The sequence below is a fragment of the Triturus cristatus genome, chromosome 12, assembly GCF_964204655.1.
Source record: "Triturus cristatus chromosome 12, aTriCri1.1, whole genome shotgun sequence".
NCBI lineage: Eukaryota > Metazoa > Chordata > Amphibia > Caudata > Salamandridae > Triturus > Triturus cristatus.
The window spans coordinates 61,223,141-61,241,615 of NC_140595.1; the positions used below are offsets into that span (position 1 = coordinate 61,223,141).

Below are 18,475 nucleotides of genomic sequence, written 5' to 3' on the forward strand. Positions count from 1 at the left end.
ACAAGGCGAGCCTACTTCCCCCCCAAAGAGAACTCCACTTCCGGAACTGTTCCCTGCCCACCCTCAGGTACCCAGAAGCCTCCGGGAGATAAAGACACAACTGACGTCATCACACAAATAACACGTGGCCAATCACAGTCGCCGCTCTCACTCAGGAGCCAATCAATGACACCTGAATTGTGCACCTGGCTCCATCCCATCGAGCTCCCACCTGCCTCCTTCTCGCTCCCGCTAAGACCTCAAGAAAGCCTTGGATTGGCCATGATAATGTCACGTGACCACAATAGGCGCGGCTTGTAATTATCAGAGAGACTCTGATTTGTCCAAAGGTAGCCACGTGACCAATTGCCGCGTCTGCATTATTGATTTAAAAATGGGCAGAGGAGACCTGGGCTGTTCTATTTTCATTCTGGTAAGTTGGTTTGTATGACAAGACAAGTGTGGTGAATTTTTAAGTTAGTTTATACTTGAGACGCTGTGTTTTCCTGCTGTAAGTAGTATTTTTGTGCAGTGTATGTTTTCAACTGTATTTTTGTGTTTTATTATTTACCGAACGTTCCGGGGTTATTGTGGAGTTCCTAGTTAACTTGTTTCTAATTTAGGTCTTCAATTTTCGTCTTCCATCGGAGGAAAGCGCGGACGAAGACCGAAGTTGGTACGGTGTTTCGGCGGTGAGTGGACTAGCGTTGGTGGTAAATTTGTTAAGTCTACTTTGAGCGCCTTTATTTTGCGGTTCTATGTTGAAGAATAGTTATTAATCGCTCTTGAAGATGTATATTTGACCGGGTAATGTTTGTATTTGAGAGACAGTCCCAGTTCATTTTGAAGTCTTAAACTTCCTCCTCTCCTCTTTTATTTTGTTTGCTTCTCTTCTGTTAGTATTTCGAGTGAACGCTACTTTTTGTTTTTCTGAATAAACTATTTTAATTTAATGTTTTTCAACCGCGGCCGTCTTATGTTTAAGTGTTCATATCTTTAAGATATTGTGTTGGTTAATATAAAAAAGGTGTAACATTTCTTATGCTAACTACTGCCCCCCCCCCACCTTCCCAAATATTCCGTTTATTTTATCTTTTTATTAACTCCTCCAGGTTCTTTTCTGAAATAAAAAATACACCATTGTATTCTGGGAGGTTTTAGAAACTATAATAACTGATGAAAAAATACTACCTGGAAGGATAGCGCTGATCTGGGAAAACGTAAAGTTCTCTAAATACTATATCAAATAAGCAAACACTTTAGTAGGTTAAATTATTTCTAATTTACTATTACTCTGCTTCAATGTTGATTCTCGAAGGGAGAATCTCGCGGGTAAACTGAAAGGCTGCTTTCTTGTATCTTGCAATGCTTGTGGGTACTGGCTTTAAAATTGTAGCATTTTGTGCTGGCTGATGGCCTTTTAAATTGAAGTTTGTTTCATGATTATATTGTGCAGTAATGCTGTCTGGTATTTTTTGTTCCCAGGTGATTCTTGAAGCCCATGAGTCTGGCTCCAAGGTAAGCCCCCAAAATGTTTTAGGATACAGCTCAAATGAGGGGGGGCTTCTGCGAGATTATTTATCAAAGGGTGCCAACTGTTTATAGCAATGGGAGTTCGGTTGGAGGATGTGTGTGTGTGTGGGATCGGCGCCTCAAGGGTGAGGAACGATTACTATGAATTTGGGGAGATGATGCCCCAGAGCATAGCTATCCGTAGCTGTTGGTGTTCTCTCTGTCTGGTGGGTATGTAGTGTAAAGATCAGTGCAATGCCTTAGTTCAGCTATGTTTTAAGGGCTTTTAGTAAGAAATTCCTCGTTTTTGTGAAATTATACTATTCCAACATCCAGCGCCCCCCCTCTGCAAGTCGTTGTTCCGACTTGTGGAGTAATGGTATGCGGAATCACAACGCGGTCATCGTAATGACCGCGTTGTGATTCCAAGCGAGGAAAAAGACGGTGGAATAACGTCATACATTTGTCTTCTGTCTAGTGCTGCACCAATTCCTGAAGCACAGATGATGAAGTTGCTTACGTGTCTGATTGGAACCTATGAAATTCAAGCTACAATCTTAAGGTAAGTCATGGGTTTATACAATGTACTTCCACTAATGGCAATTAAAACCGAGGTAACAATGTAAGTAATTTTAAGGAACTGAAATTCACAGTAGCATAAAATAAAAAAATTCATGAAGTAAGTCTTATTTGCAAAAGTAGAGCCCTCTTAAGCCCAAAGTTGAACTCCCTTCCCCATCAACCTGAGAGCCTGCTGCTTGCTTTCACTCTTCTGTAGGAAGTTTAAAAGCTGGTTGTTTTAAACTTTGATCTTGAGTCTGTTTCGCTCCCCCCCCCCCCCCACCCCCCCCTTGCTGGCTTTGGGTACCTTTTTTGTGTCTTAGCGCTAGGAAGCCCTTGGCTGGGTAGCCATGCACTGTGCAAATCTGAATATAATATACCTTAGCAGTTGACTAATAGTTATGAAAATAATTCCAGAATATGCATTAACATCTATAGAACCTTGCTGCATTTTTATATTCCTAAAAAAAGGTGTTTGAGATGGGAGCAGGGGGAGAAACTATGAAAATTGCTGAACCCCAATTACAAATTACCTAATTAAACATTCTTTTAGCCTGACTTGGGCATTATAGCTGGGGCCACTCTGCTGTGTGAAGCCTGTTTTTGGATCCGACCTTGCCAGCACTATGTAAGGTGAGTTCACCAAGTGTGCATGTAATATGTGCTAAACAAAAGTATGGTAAGAATGGACTGCATTTGTTATGCTTGTTTGGATCACTTCAAAGAAGTGGTGGTGAAATGGTATGTGCAAGGCAGTTTTTCCTGTGAGGGGTGGAGGGGACTTGGAGAAAGTGTATCAAGAGGTAAGATCGTTTGCTGTGCCATGAGTACATCTGAGAACTAACAGATGGGCTGCGCCAGGCTTGTGACAAGCAGATCTGTTTTGCAATAGGGTGTGGTTTGGAAGGTAAATCTAGATGGGTTTAATGGTCCAGACTGACTGTCCAAGACAGTAGGGTCACCATGTGAAAGTCCCTCCCCCCCCCCCCCCCCCCCCTCTTCCCGGGGAGTTAAGGATAATTAACTGTTTGCATGTGTAATTTCCTTTGCATCACTTGGCTAAGGCTGTAACTGAGGCTGCAGGAAAATGAGGAAATTGGTCATATGTGAATGTCAAAGTCTGCATAGAAAGCATCCTCCATATTTTTAGAGGAGGAAAGGGAACTTTAAACATGATCCCATTCTGAGGAATGTCTTCCATAACAGGAGTGCCGTGAATCTTAAATGTTGGTCTACATGTAGGATTGTAGGCTTCAGAAGAATGATGCAGCTCCCAAATGTGGCCCAACTCCAGTTTCAAGGAGTGAAGGTTACCGGGGGGGGGGGGGGGGGGGGGTATACATGTGTTCTTGAAACGTCAATTTAAAACCATCCCACAAGGCAGTGACCTGTGCATACTTCATTGTTCTACTCCCTTTATTTTTCTGTCATGCTTTGGGGGGGGGGGGGGGGGTGCTTCTCTCTACTGGTGGTTGAGGGAGGTATCTTACTGTTGAGTTTACAACTGAGGGAAAGAGTCTGTTAGTTACTTTTGGATGCTTCAGCATCTCTGGTGGCCGTACCTGTCCTCACTCATGTTCTTCTTGTTTTCTTGTAGGTGACTCTTCCCACAGGAAGCCTCTTGGAGGAAATCTTTGGTGGCCAGACCATGTCTCATTTCGCACCTTCACATTCAGATAAAATAAAGTGTCTATCTGAATTGTCTGCTAATTTTGAGAACGTGAAGGGGGGGGGGGGGTAGAATCGTACCTCACAGGGTGCTTGTGCCCAGGTATAGATCCCCCCCCCCCATATTTTTTTGGGGGGTGGAGAAATGTGCTAGAGTGTTACTGCTGTAGTTCTAGCAGATCACATGGCTTTAGTGTTAATACTCCTGGGTGACACAAATTCTTGTTTCTACCTCATTGTCCAGTAATGGTGCATAGCTGATGGTACGCTGGTTGGTGTTTGTGGCTGGCACGGTGGGCTATGAAGTTGGCTTCCTCCGGATCCTCTAGTAGACTAAGCTTGTGGTGTAGAGGGCGAAGTGTGATGGGCAGAAGTTATAGAGGGCATGAAGATGATTTTAAATGTTTTTGGGCCATGTCATGGTTGAACTGTCACGCAGAGTTCTGTGGCGTGCAATATGGCCGGGAAGTACTCTGGGTTTCCAGCAAACTTGGTGTGCAAGGCACAGTAGCAGAAGGCAAAAAGATGGAGGTGTGTGCAGTCTGAAGGGGAGGCTTAGAGGAAGATGAGTTTGTGAGACCATCATAGAAGTGTGAGTGAGATTGGACCGGTAGTGCAAGTTTGCACTTAGTTGGGTATGGCTAGGTGAGTAAGTATTTAGAGGATGGCTGGTGGAGGCTGGAATTGTTAGCAGGCAAGGTAGTAACGAGACCAGATTTGCCCATGTCAGTCTTGTGGAGCATGGTACCTTGACTGGTCATTTGACCTTTTTCTGACCTGCTTGGAGCAGGCTTCAGAGCCCCAAAAGCCTATGGTGGTTATAAGCAGAACCACTGGAATTTTTTTTTTTTTGGAGGGGGGGGCATGGCTTTTTGATAGGGAAAATAAATCCGTGTTGCTGCACCATGTATCTGACTTAACCCTGCCCTCCCCACTCCAGCTGCTGTCCAGAGCCCACCAAACTCAGTGGTGTAACGATACCTGAAGCCCCCCTCCCGTGAAAAGTAGTTAGGGGCCCTCTCCCATACTCAGTCAAGTTGTCTCGGGTTTGGATACTGTGAGCTTGGGGAGGGGGGGTGCACTGTGGGAAGGTCTGTTACACCAATGCCCAAACTGCTTTTTTATTCTCTACTACTTGAGTCCTTCTTTGCAACATGAGTATATAGTAAGTCGAACTCATGGGTACTGGGGAGTCCAGATGCTGGCCCTTCTGCCACCTCCATTTGTTTCTGTAGCTATAGTTCCTGAACAATTTCTTTGGCTCTTTCTGCACTCCTATATCTTGCTACTTAGCTGCACTGTTTGTGGATAGTCCAACAGCCCTGTTTCTCCAGTTAAACTGCGCATCTGCCTAGTGTAGAGGGACCGCTTTTGATAACTCTAAACATCCTGCCTGGCTCCTTCTTATCAGTTAACTGACTTGGGTGTTGAACGTTTATGACCTGAACCACCTCCGAAATATCCTTTTGGACTCCCGAGTAGTGTTTTGAGAAGCCTTTATCTGAATTGGCAAGTGCCCTCCTTCCAGCTCTGACAAGGAAGGTTCCCTTCATGAGTATCCCTTTAGCTTTCATAGCTATAACTGGACCTGTAAATGGCAAAGTGGTTGGTGTCTACCGGTGTAGTCAATTGCTAGTTCGGTGGTCTTTATAGCCAGTCTTTACAAAAGATCCTTGCATCTACTTGCCACCAGGAGGATGGTGTTTTTTTTCCATCACTTGGATCTGTAGGCCACTTGGATAAACCCAGTGGGAAGGATTGAACTGTTTTGGTTGGTCCTTTATTCTTGGTTGCACACTATATTAATCAATTCTGGTTGTAGGGTTAGAACTCCTACAACTTGTGCCATTGAGGGCCCTGAATGTTGTATTCCTGCTATTGCCTTGCCCCTGTATCTTTCACCTTGCCCATTGGTTGCAGGCTCAGAGCTTCATGACTGGCTGAAGCTGACCTAACCAGGGGAAAGGTAAAAATTGTGCACTGCAAAGGACTGGTCCTCATGGTAGATCTCCCATGAACACTGATCTCCAGGAATGTTGGCGATATCTTCTGTGCTTGACTCTCGAAACTAAGGCCAGAAGGTTTCAACTAGACTATAAAAGGATCCTCAATATAAAGACCAGGATTGTGGACAGGCTCACAATGGACATGTTCTCATCCATACACTCGTACTGCTCTCAGGGGGGTTGATTAGGAATGCTGATTGTGACAGTAATAAAAGCTAGCTTCCTAACATTCCTTCCTGGAGAGTACCAATTTGTTGGATACAAATGTGGCTTAAGAAGTTTTTGTGATTGCCAACCCCTCGCACCCCTATTAAATTGTTCAGAGACTAGCATCCTGCCGTATAATGCTCTTGTAAGTCTTCTAGCAATAGCTACTGCGGCATTATTAGCAACGTGTGAGTTTCAACAGCCCTGCCATAACCACTCCATGTGTAATATTGTATGTTAAGCATCTGCTTTGACGTCAATACCCAGCATTCTTAAGTCTTTATTCCAGACTGTACATTGCAACTTCCTGGTAGTCTCTGACCCCTGTGAGGACTGTTGTAGGGCATTCAACAATCAAACACTGTTGATGTGGCACTTCACCTACTTCGTGTGATCTAAGCATGTGGTGTCTGGGTGGAACACTTCTAAAATTGGTGGTAGGAAATTTCTGGGAAGTTGCAGGAATTGTTTCAGCTAGTTCATAATGGAACCCATTAGTGTAATATCTGTGCTGGCCCTTTCTAAATGAGCTTTTATACTAATTAGATGGTAGTAACCTGCAATCTTTCAAGGAGTGATAACTGAGTAGACTTAATCCTGCACCACATGTTTTTAGGCTTTTATTCAGGAGACAAACGCTAAAAGCCTGACTTGGATGTTTGAGGACCATGTTAAATATTTGTTTCCCTAGTACATTTAAGCCAGGACCAGTGTGAAACCGCTGCTCTTGGAAAAACATTTGGAGCCCTTTTGTTACAACTGTTCCTAAGTAACACTGCCCTGCTTTTTAGCAGCCAGTTGGCAAGCCAGGGATTGCAAAATTTGATGGGAGCAATCTTATTTGGGTTGCCATTTCATCCTGGAGACTAGGCTAGAGTTGTGGCTGGGGTCTGTAGGAAGCTGGCTCTGTGTATATCACCACTAGATGGTTATACCCTGCAGAGAGTCCAGGGGTTCCCCAAAAGTGTACAGGACTCAAAGTGTTATATTTGTGGTAGTGTGGGGGAGCAGCTTTATGCCTAACTGGAGTGTAAGGCATTTATTGGTCAACAGTGATCAATACTGGACACGACTCAAGACTGAGATCCAGCCCCATTTTAGAAAACTTTACTTGGGGATTTATTTTAAGACCAAGATCTTTGTAATAAGGTAAGTACGTTTTTAAATACTTTTTCCTTTGCTTAAATTTTGGAGTGTCGCTTTTTCACAGTTCATTGCCTTCCTATAGGGGAAAACAATATCGCGGTTAAACAGGCAAAGATCTAGCAATTTCCAGTCTTTAAGATCAAAAGCCAGCAATGGTCAGGCGAGTACCGAAACTGCACCGCCAGGTGCATAGGTCAAAGTTGGAGTTCGTTCCAATGCTTTTCAGTGGAGACTGGGGGTTCCTGGAGCCACGCTGCTTGCAGGTGGGTAAATTGGCTGCAGGAATTAAACTTTAGGGGTTAGCACCAGCACAGGGCAGCACCTAACATACACCACCAGTGGCACAGGGGCGGCAGGGTGCAAAAATCTGCATTGTGCGCCCAATGCTTTTCTGTGGAGACTGTTTTGGCAAACAGGATGCAGGCGTTGCACTGGAGGTTTCAGGAAGGAGACCAATGGCATCCATGGTAAATAGAGATGTAGGGTGTCATGGGGCACAGTCTTCTGCTCCCCAGGGGCTTTGGTTTAGGGGTGCCTTTTGATGGCTGTCTTCTTACCGGAGCATGTCAGGGGGAGCCTCTGGGTTGAGACTGCAGGCGCAGCTGTGGATATCTGGAGAGGCCAACCAACACTGTAGACTGTCAGGATTGTTAGGGAGACTAGGAAATATGAATACGCTGGGATCCTTGGAGTTGGTTTCTTCTTCGACAGGTTTGCTGTCTGCAGGAGATTTGAGATTTTTTCGAAGGCAACAGTCCTCCCAAGGATTTGAGAGGCTGCAGGGTTACAGAAGCAGGAGACAGGCTGGTTGGGCTGGGCCAAGGCAGCCATTGTCCTCTGTCATCTTTGCAGGGTAGTCTTAGGTCAACACAGATCTAGTCTCTAGGCCGGAGGAACCCACCTAAATACCAGATGTAGGTTTTTAGGGGAGTTGCAGGTAGGGCCAATGGACACCTTAGCTGGGGTGACTAAAGCCTCTATTATGCCACCCTCTTGTGGGAGGGGCATAGATGTATCCCTGATTGGAGGGGGTCTGCTCCCCTTAAAGATGGTGGACTGAAAGATGTACTTCTCCTCACCTTCTCCACCTTAGGGTTGGGGTTGGCATAGATGGACACCTATTTTGAGTTACTGCCCAAAGTGGGGGTGTTAACCAGGGGCTGCCATCTGCTAGCAGCCGAGGCTGGTGGTCACCTTACAAAGGCGGTAGGCCTTTGAAGCTTCCCTCTTTGGGACTGGCCCATCCTGGGGGGAGGAAGTGTGAAACCTCTGCTCTGGATGTGCGTTGTTTCTGGTCCCAGAGAGCGGGGCTGTTTACCTAGGGTCCAGGAACAGGTCTGTGTGGCAGGCTGCCTAAAGTCGGTCGAACCACACAAGGGTTTTGTAGGTTTTCTGGAGGCACCTCTTGGGTGTGCCCTGGGTGCATAGTTTAATAGATCTCACACTGGCATCAGTGTGGATTGATTACAAGGAGCTGTTTGATACCAAACAGTCATGGGTTCAGTGAAGCCATCATGGTGCTGTGGAACTAGTTGTCAAGTTCCCAGCCCATGCACACTCTGGCTTCCCTGGAACTTACAATGTTAAGGAATAGACCCTAATAATGTAGTGGTGCATCTGCTCATGCAGATGTGCTCACACCTGGGATATAGTGTACCCTGGCTTGGGGCAAGTAAGGCTGGCTAGAAGGGGGGGAATTACTTGCATCTTAGGCAGTGCAGCTGCCATGGGTGCCATGTCGGCTTGGTCATGTTTTCACCTCATGGGCATGCAAGCTACAGGGGCATTGGCATGGTCCTAGTGAGCTCTAGGGGACCCTCTTCAGCCTCAAGGGTACCACTTACTAGGGACCTACAGATGTACCAATTGTGGACTTGTTTCTAAGAGACTGGTACTGAGAACCTGGACATCGGGGGACCAAGTACTCTTCAGCCAAAGTTGCATCAAATGCAAGGCAAAAAGTGTGGGGGTACTGCAACAGACCCATTTTCTTACAGGGACACTATCAAAGCTGTAGATGTTTGTTAAACTCATGTGGCTATGTTCACATTAGTTGGCAATGGCAGTCGCCTGGGCTCCCTGTGAAGACCATATAGAGAGCTTAGAAAGGTCATGTGAACTGCTTATATTTGCAGTGGTTATTAATGCCTGCATGGTGACTGCAATACTTGCATGTGCCAATTAAAGGTGCATGGAAGGTGCATGGTCCAGCATTTCTCAGCCAAAGAAGCCATAAAAAATGACATTGGCTCCCAGTCAGGCAGAGATGTAAGTTTAAAGTCCTACGCCTGGCTTTTAAATCATTGCACAATTTTGGAACACAGTTTAGGAATAAACTAAAATGGTATGTTCCCAATAGAACCCTGCGGTCCGGAACAGCTAGGAACATGGTAATTATCCCCTCTAAAAAGGCTACTTGGGGAGGCAGGAACATCTTTAGATCAGCAGCTATGATGTGGAATACATTACCCATCACCTTAAAATCGGCTCCCTCCTTGATCCATTTTAGGAAAAGGCCTAAAAACCTGGCTGTTTACACAAACCGCCTAAATCGCTCAAAATGATTACGGCCTCTTACGTGTGTTCTCAGATCATGCATAGCGCCAAGACTCTTTCGGGTATATGTTGCGCTTTATAAACTTTAATTCAATTCGACCTGCTAGCCTCCCATGAGGGATGGTGAGTGGAGGTCTATTCTGCGTCTGTCTGTAGACACAAAATATTTGTCTGTTAAGTACTACTAAGATGGGTAGCTGTGATACCCACTGAGTACCAACAGAATTTTCAAATTTTGCTGTTTTACAGCAATTGTCTAACCTCTTGTCTTTCCTATCCCTTGTATCCCCACTTTCTCTACTTTCTTATTTCTTACTTCTATTATGTGATGACTAAATTATAAAAAAAAGGCTTATTTAAGCCTGACCTCAGCACTGCAGCCGGGGCCCCATGTGGGCCCCTGTTTTTTTTTGTTGGGGTGTCCCACTGGGTGAACCGGCTGCAGTGCTGACGTCAATTGAGAGGAGGCAGATATTGGCGCTCATCTGTCACCTCTCTCGAGATAGCCTGAATTCTGGCACCCAAGGGCCGCACAGAACGCCTCTATTCAGGCATCTCGCAGTGAAATCTACTCCAATTGCTGGAGGAGAAACCCTTGTGGCGGGAAAAGCCATCTTTGACACTGGAAGGCCTTATTGCTGGTACAGTATATTTTCTCAACTTAAGCTTTGTACCAATTTGTCCTTATTTACAGATTTCATATGGCGTCAGAAGCCACCTTCTGTCAATTCTGCACCAATTCCTGAAGTACAGATGAAGTTTCCTACATGTCTGCTTGGTATCTATGAAATTCAAGCTGCAATATTAAGGGTAAGTAAGGGTTTATATGGCTGCAGGACTATTAACCTTGCAATAAACCAGTAGTATTGTTTTTCAGGATTAAAATTTAATCTACACCTCGTGTTTAAAAAAAAAAAGGTATTTATGTATTTTGATTGGTTTCTAGGACATGGTGAATACTATTATCCCTGCAAAATTACTTTCTGCAGTAATTCATGACCTTTTTCTATAAAACACTTACAACTGGGTTTGTAAGGTGTGTGTATAGTAGCAATTTAAGCTAAAATGTGCTGGTCTTTCCATAGGCCGGAGGTTTAAGTTGGGCATTGTGTGGCCTGAAGGCCGCAGTGAGGACTGGAGGGAGCTTAGAAATGTGCCCTTGTGAGCGCCTCTTCAGATAATACTATTAGAAAGAAAAGGGTATCGCCTTCATATGGTGGCTCTAGCACATGTACATTGCTAATAATTGTGCCTGGTGCAGCCTTCCTCCAGCTAGTGTACGTGAGGGGATAGCTGCTGTGGTCTGTTTGCATCACTTTTTGGATGCAAACCTTTGGATGCAGAGTGCCATTAACACACCTAGAAGTATTTAAATTGTTTACATAGTTACTGACCAGCCTTATCCATGCCCAGCCTTATCCATGCCTCTTACCAGTCTGCTTTTATTTATATTCCACCTTTTTTAGATTCTGCTGTCTTACTGTTAATCTTAATGACTAAAGTAATTATTTTAGTTGGACTGCGGCACTTCAGCTGGGGACCCACTTGTTTTCTTAGAATTCCCGGGGGGGGGGGGGGGGGGTGGTGGTTAACTGGCTGTAGTACTGGTCTCAACTGAGGTGCGAAACATTGGACCAATCTCTTGAGTTCTGGCATCTTTAAGTACCTTTCTTGAGACTGCACAGTTAAATCTACTCTGTATAACCAGAAGTGATACCCTTTGAGTGGGGCAAAAGCTGGAGCCGTTAAGCCTGCAGTATTTTGCTTTCTGTTCAAACATTAGTTTGATTAAATAGATCAGCCTCTTGCCTTGGGCAGAACATTTGTACCAATTATCATTTCAATTGGAACTCAGTACCTGGTGGTTTCAGATTCTAATGTTTTCCTGTTTTCTGCAGCTGACCTGGTGTTGCTCAGTTGTCCCCTCTGCTGTGTGAAGCCTGTTTTTACACCTGACTGTGCCTGCAGTGTTAAAGGTAAGTTATGGGTTCATAAATGTGCATGTAACGTGCACTATATAAAAGTATGTTATGAGTGTGACTAAATTGGTTCTAGTGGTTTGGATTCCTGCCTTCTTTGAGGAGCTGTGAAATGGCACGAGTAAGGGTGATATTGATGGGAGGACCGGTGGTGGAGGGGACTTGGAGAATCGAAAGTGTATTGAGGTTACAATAAATTACTGTGCCATGAGTATGTCTGCGAAATTACAGATGTGCTGCACGAGGTTGATTACTGGCAGATTCTATAGTTATTGCAATAGGGTGTGGTTTGGAAGGTAAAGCTCAGTGTTTAAAGGTCCAGACTATGAAGTTGTCCAAGATGGAGAAAGAAGGCTTACCTTGTGAACCTACCCAGAAGGGACGGGATATTTAACATTTTGCACAAGTCTGTCATTTGCTTTGCATCACTTGGCTAAAACATTAAGGCTGTAGGAAGGTGAAGATCTAAGGTTGCGTAGAATGCATCCTCCACATTTTTGGAGGAGGATTAGGTAACTTTAAACATGGTCCCATGTCAAATGTATTCCATAACAGAAGACTACCATTGATCTTAAATGGCGTATGTCTACATGTTGGGTTGTAGGCTCCATAAAAATAAAGCAGGTCCCAAATGCTGTAATCTCTGCTTGAAAGGGAGGCTAACAACTAGTTTCAAGGAATGAAGATTACCAAGGGGGTGTATGTATACATGGTTCTTAATACCAGCTCACACGGCAGTGACCTGTGCATACTCCTTTTTTATTTTCTACTTCCCTTTAATATTCTGGCATGCTTGGGAGTGCTTTCTCTCCACTAAGTCAAAGGAGGATTTTACCTTGTTTGGTTTACAGCAAAGAGGGTGGAGTAAACTTGTAAAGGATCTGTTAGTCTTAGCTTATTGTGGATGCTTCAACATCTCTGATCTCCGGTGGCTGTGGCTGTCCTCACTCATGTTCATTTTTTTTTGTAGGTGACTCTCCTCCCACAGGAAGCCTCTTGGAGCAAATCTTTGGTGACCAGACCTGGTCTCATTTCACAGCTTTACATTATTGTAAAATAAAGTGTTGAATTCAATTCATTTTGTCTGTGCTAATTTTATGAACTGGGACAGTGATCAAGGTTTTCTCAGAGGGCTTGCCTGTGGGTTGAATGTTTGCACATAGTGTACTGGCCCATCTTTAGAAGATAAAATACTTTCTTGTGATTAGTAGTGACCTACTATTGTCCAATTGCTTCTCCCATAAGTTTATTCTAATGCAAGCTGGCCATTAGACTAGTGTTTTAGTTGGTGGGGCGAGGGGGCAGGGGTGCTCTTGAGCTCTGGGTGTTTGCAATTGCATTGTGTACAGTGCCATGGGGTTCTGCTGACTAGTTCCTTGTTCACTAGTTGCACCTGCCATAGCAAGGCTACCTTGGCTGCATCCTCAGCAGCACTTGGAAACCTTACTCCAAGGCTGCTAGGAAGTGGCTTTTATTTAGGGTCTGTATGCCACATCTCGGTGACAATGGGTGAAATGAAGGATATGTGGCTTAATCTCCTGCATTGAAACCAGCTTTCTGAACTAGTCAGGCCTCAGTTCAACACCTGGCCAGGCAGTATTTCTCGAGGCACGTTGGAGCTCTGATCTTGGTCGAAGGGACCAGATGCTTGAGTGATGGGCAATGCTGACACAAGATCCTGTCCAGCAGTGCCACTGGTGGGTTCCCATAGAGCACGATCTTTACAAATCATGACTTCATTCCTGTCAGTAGGATGGACAGTTAAGGCAGGGGCAACAAAAGGCATGGTTGAGTGTAGAATTCTAGTTCGTGTATTTAGACCAGGCTAGGACTTGTGTTCTTCCTATATATGTAGATGATAAAATGGGTACTTTTTCTCCTTGGGGAATGTACCCTAATGTTTTCTGGGAATGCTAGAATCAAACGTGTTTAGTCTGGCATTTGGCAGCCTGGACACCTGAATAGAAAACTGTTCTGTTTTGAGGGTAAATTGGGTCGCTGTCTAACATGGGTCCTGAAATGACAATGATTCGGGATCAACCTCCTATTTGGAGTTAACTGACTGGTAGACCCAATGAGACTTTTTGGCAAAATTATAGATTTATTCTCCTTCAGAGAACGGAAGCAGCACAATATGCAGTGTAGACGCTTCATTGGCCTAAAGAATATTTGGTGGATAAAGTGGAGCAATTGTGGTGTCCTAAAGAATAAATAACTTTACAAAGATGTGCTGGTGGAGTGTGTTGTGCCCAGGCATAGGTCCCCCTTTTAGGTCTCTCCTGAGCCTGCGCTGCTCTGGCGAGACTTTTAGTAAGTGGGCTTCAGAAAATGCTACCACACGCTTTTGCTTGTGGCCTAGAGCTTGCGGTTACGTGGGCGTGTGCGCTTACGAGCATAGGCGCCATTTGGCTTTCCTCTCTCGTCGGCAGCGCATGTCTTGACCCATGGCCGCGCTTTAACTTTTGGCGCGCGCACCACTCAGGTGCTTGCCACCGTCACCACCCCAACCCCTTTGCTTGTCTGATCCCAGTCCTGGGCTCCAGAATTCAAGGTGCCCATTTTCGGCAGCCTTGTTGGATCGGTTGTCAAGCTTGTATGCAAAAAACTTACTGCCCAGCAAGACCTTATCAGAGGGAGACAACTCAGTAAGACGTTGGTACGTAAAACAAATCCCCCAAACAACACATTAAAGTGGTTTGTCTAAAATGCCTGCCTCGCTCCCAGCCTCTGGCATTAGTGTTTCCTAACCCAAAGACTGACAACGGCCCGAGACCCTATCTGTTTGAAATACGCACACACACCTTGCAAAACAATCTGGGTCGCTTGTTCCAGGCAGTGTTTACTTAATTGCTTTTGGTCTCTCGCTTTGCTCTCTTGCAGTGTCTGCTGACCCAGAAGTAACACATCCTTTCAGATCTAATTTACGAGAAGAACTGACCCCAGATCAACATCTGTTAGACTCCGCTGGTAAATCTCCTTGCTTCATACTGTTGCCGAGGCTGCCAGAACCACCGCTGACCCTTCTCAGGGACATCAAAGCAGGACACCTTAAACCGCCCCTCATTAACCCCCAAGCAACAGTAATCCCCTTTTATGGGCCAGCAGGCTGTATTCCTCATCAAACAAGACAAACCACTGTAAGCTGGAGCGCCTAGCACACTTCCTGATGTAGCGTCGCTTTCCAGCTGTTCGACTGGCTTCCAAGAAAATCCAGATTCCCAAGTGAACTGCAGTCTTATTTATTCTAAAAAAAAATGGATAGAAGTATAATCGCACGCAAAGTATTCCCAATCCTGTTTTCATTCCCATTAACACGTTTCCTACACCAAACCGAAATATGGATTTTGGGGACCATTAACCAGTTCTTATCCCTCTGGCACATGGACCTAGAACACTTGTTTGTGTCACGAGACCCCAAAAACCTTCCACGCCTTCATCCCTTGCACCCTTTTCAGAAAACTCCAGAGGCCCAAATCCGCATCCACTGCAGGTGTTTATCTTACAATGCAAGAGGCTCAAATAGAGACTGCAAGGTATTCCCAAAAGGTGACCTGCACTCCTTAATACACATGTCCATGGAAATATGTATATTCTTACGTGGAAGGAATCAACCAGAAGCACTGACATTAAGCCACTCAAGGCTGATAAGTACAATGTTGCCCACCTCCGTTCATTGAGTCAGTATACTTGACCACTGGAACGGTGCGAAAATATTTACAAACCGCAGCTCCATTACTACTGCATGTTTCACCACAATTTTTAGTGTTGCTCGCGCTGAAATAAGAGTTGGGTTTACTCGAGCATTGGCATAGCCAATAGGTCTCGCTTTTGGGACCTTATTAGTATTTAGTTATGCAGCACAATATCCTTGGTGCAACATCAACTGTTGCATGGCTAAACAGCTATAGGGTCCCAAAGGCGAGACCTATTGGCTATGCCAATGCTTGTTGGAGATGTGGTTGAGCATTTCTGCTGTAGTGCTAGTATGGACATTTTGGTTTATACTTGTCTTAGGGCTTTTTCAGACTCGTATTGGTTCAATGTTAATACAGCAAACACAAGGAGATGATGTGCGGAGCGCTGAAACTTTTCAGACACTCTCCCCCGTCAGAGGTCTGGGTTGAATCCATCATTCTTTAGCTTAGTTCGCCACCTCAGTTCAGTCACAGCTATATGCATGGTGAGCAAATGAATGATGGATTTAACCCTTATCTCTTGACTGGGGGTGAATGTGTTGATTTGTTCTGCATTCCGTCCATCAATTGTCTTCAGTGTTAATCCTCCTGAGGGAGATTTGTTTGTTTTTTCTTACTAAATCGTTCAGTGATGCTGTATAATTGTTGGTACGCTGGTTGTTTCTTGTTGACACTTATCAAGTTGGCTTAATCTAGTAGACTAAGCTTGTGGTGCAGAGGGTGAGGTGTGATGGGCAGCAGTTATAGAGGGTTGAATAATTGTTTAAGATGCTTTTAAATGTTTGAGCCTTGTCAGGCTATCATTGTCATGCAGAGGTCTTATGTGCACGCATTATGACAGTGAGTGAACTTCTGTATGGTTTCCAGCGAACTTTGAGTGTTTGTGCCTTGGCGCACATTAGCAGAAGGCAAAAAGATATATGTGCTGAGTCTGAAGATGAGGCTTAGTGGAAGAGGACTTTGTATGAACCTTGGAATGGTTAAAGGGAAAGTGGGGATGAGATGGGTAGTGGAAGTTCGCATTTAGTTGTTTGTGGGAAAGGCTGGATGAGGCGGCGTTTAGAGGATGGTTGGTGGGGCCTGGAATTGTTAGCAAGCATGATAGTAATGGGATACAATTATTTGTCCATGTGGGTCTCATGGTACTTTGACTGGTCATTTGTTGTTTTCTGGCCTGCTTGGAGCAGGCTTCGGAGCCAGAGAAGCCTATGGTGGCCAGAGATGTAGCTTGGTCCGTAAGATTGGGGTGGGGGCGAACTTTTAAGTTTTCCAACCGTCACTTGGGCATATGTTAGAATGCATTGTGACATGCGGGGCGTATGAGGGGGGCTTAAGGGGCAGTGGAAAGGGGGAGGAATGCTGATTGGTAGGGGTAAATGCAATAGTGTTTGTCATATTTCACGAGGAATAGTGGTGGGAGCCTTAACAATTTTCTCTAAAATGTTCAGCCTAGGCCCAGGCCCAGAAGGTCTTTGGATTTTTTTTTTAATCCAGACATATGCCAGTTCATCTATAGTGCACAAACACTGGAAACCGGATTTGGCAAGGGTGTCTACTTTGCAAATAGGGTCACTGCAGCACTTTGAGATTGAGAGGACTATGGGGGAATCTTTTCTCAGTTTCTCGACACTGAGGTACTAGCGATTTGTCCCCTAAAGCGGGCGGTGAAGAAAGTAACAGGGCTGCTCATGAGAAAAGGGTGACAGTCCTAGTGGAGTAGGGCACCACCACTGGGAGCATTCTTATGCTTGGAGTCAGAATCTAGAAAAGTGTTATAAGAAACAAGCATTGAAAATGCAATAGGTCTCGCCCTAGTTTAAGGTAAAGCAATTCTGTTTGTAATTGGGTAGATTTTTAGCTTTGCTTTTATTAGTGTTACTCATGTACATACCATGCATGTTATGTACATGAGTCAGCAACTGGAAATGCCTCTGAGCACGGAACGTTAAATTAAAAAAATAAAATGCATACCACATGTTAATAAAAATAACTTTGTGGGACTGATGGGAAGGGGGATAGACTACACTACAGCGTGGCAGACTAAATCGCAAGAAGGGGGGAAACTGGGCGAGAGATTGGTATTCTGGTAGACGGCAACATTTAAGCAACGTGTCTCTTAGACTGGGGAAACAAATAGTGCTTCCCCAGTAATTAAAGACAATAGTGTAATGCCGTGGGTAAAAGATCCAATCCCGCTGGGTGTGCCTAAAAGGAGACCGAGTGGCAACAAGGAAGGATTGACATGCCTTCAGTGCAATCATTGCATTGCCTTTGGCATAATTCGTGACGCCAAATGACGCGCACGAGTGAAAGCTGAAGGCGGAGCTGCGACGAGGCTTCTGGAATCCTATCGATTCCAAGAAGGCTTGTATGACGAGAGCAGCGCATGCGCTGCTTAGGTCGGGCCGAGACCTAAATATTGGTGTCTGTCGAAGGCCACTGACAAACCGCAAAATTCACTCTTCACTGAGCTGAAATGAAATGGCAAGCAAATTATTCTATAGAGGACAAGACATCTTTCTGTCACTTCTTAAAGACTATAAGATTAATCAAGCAAGCCAATATACTTTCTTTTGTACTAAAATCCTGGCTTTTTCAAATAAGGAAGTCTTTAATATAGTGAGTTGTCCAATCTGGACAGGCTGAGTCTCCCCATTCAACCGTCATAAAGCTCATGTGATATGCTCAACACTTTTTTCGTTGAAAAGATTACAAAAATAAAGGGCAGTATTCCCCTTAGCCCCACTGCCAATGTGACAGTCCCCAAAGACATTAACTCAAAGTATTTGCCTTCACTGCAATTAGCAGGGATGAGTTTATGTATCTACTCAAGTTTGGTTCTCCTCCTGATCTGTCTGCCCGGAATTATTATGGCTTATTAGCATTGCCATTTAGCTAGCCATCTCTTTACTCAATAACTCCCTTAGTCATGGCACCGAACACTTTTAAAGAGGTTATAGTGGTCTCACTTCAAAAGAAATTCGGTAGATCCCCCTCACCTTGAAAAATTACCGTCCAATCCCATTACCTTTTTAGGTCTCGCTGAGTCAGCGCGCAAGCGCTGCTCAGAGAGACTTTAGTAAGGGCTTTAAAAAAATGCTACTGCCGGCTACAGCTTGCAGTGCATGCGGGCGCGCACTTCAGCAGAGGTGCCATATGGCGTGAT

General features: G+C 44.8%; 1 long non-coding RNA gene across 3 annotated transcripts; it reads left to right on the forward strand.

The window, feature by feature from the left end:
• Positions 1–317: 317 nt before the first annotated feature.
• On the forward strand, positions 318–12,688 carry LOC146772470 (uncharacterized). 3 transcript variants are annotated; one of them, XR_014971973.1, is made up of 8 exons: positions 318–412; positions 603–671; positions 1,465–1,497; positions 1,970–2,053; positions 2,606–2,685; positions 3,650–10,445; positions 11,534–11,611; positions 12,585–12,688. It is a non-coding gene; the product is annotated as an uncharacterized LOC146772470 (long non-coding RNA). The 3 variants fall into 3 exon arrangements; XR_014971975.1 differs by having other exon boundaries at positions 10,330–10,445; XR_014971974.1 differs by lacking the exon at positions 318–412 and adding an exon at positions 429–490.
• Positions 12,689–18,475: the final 5,787 nt, after the last annotated feature.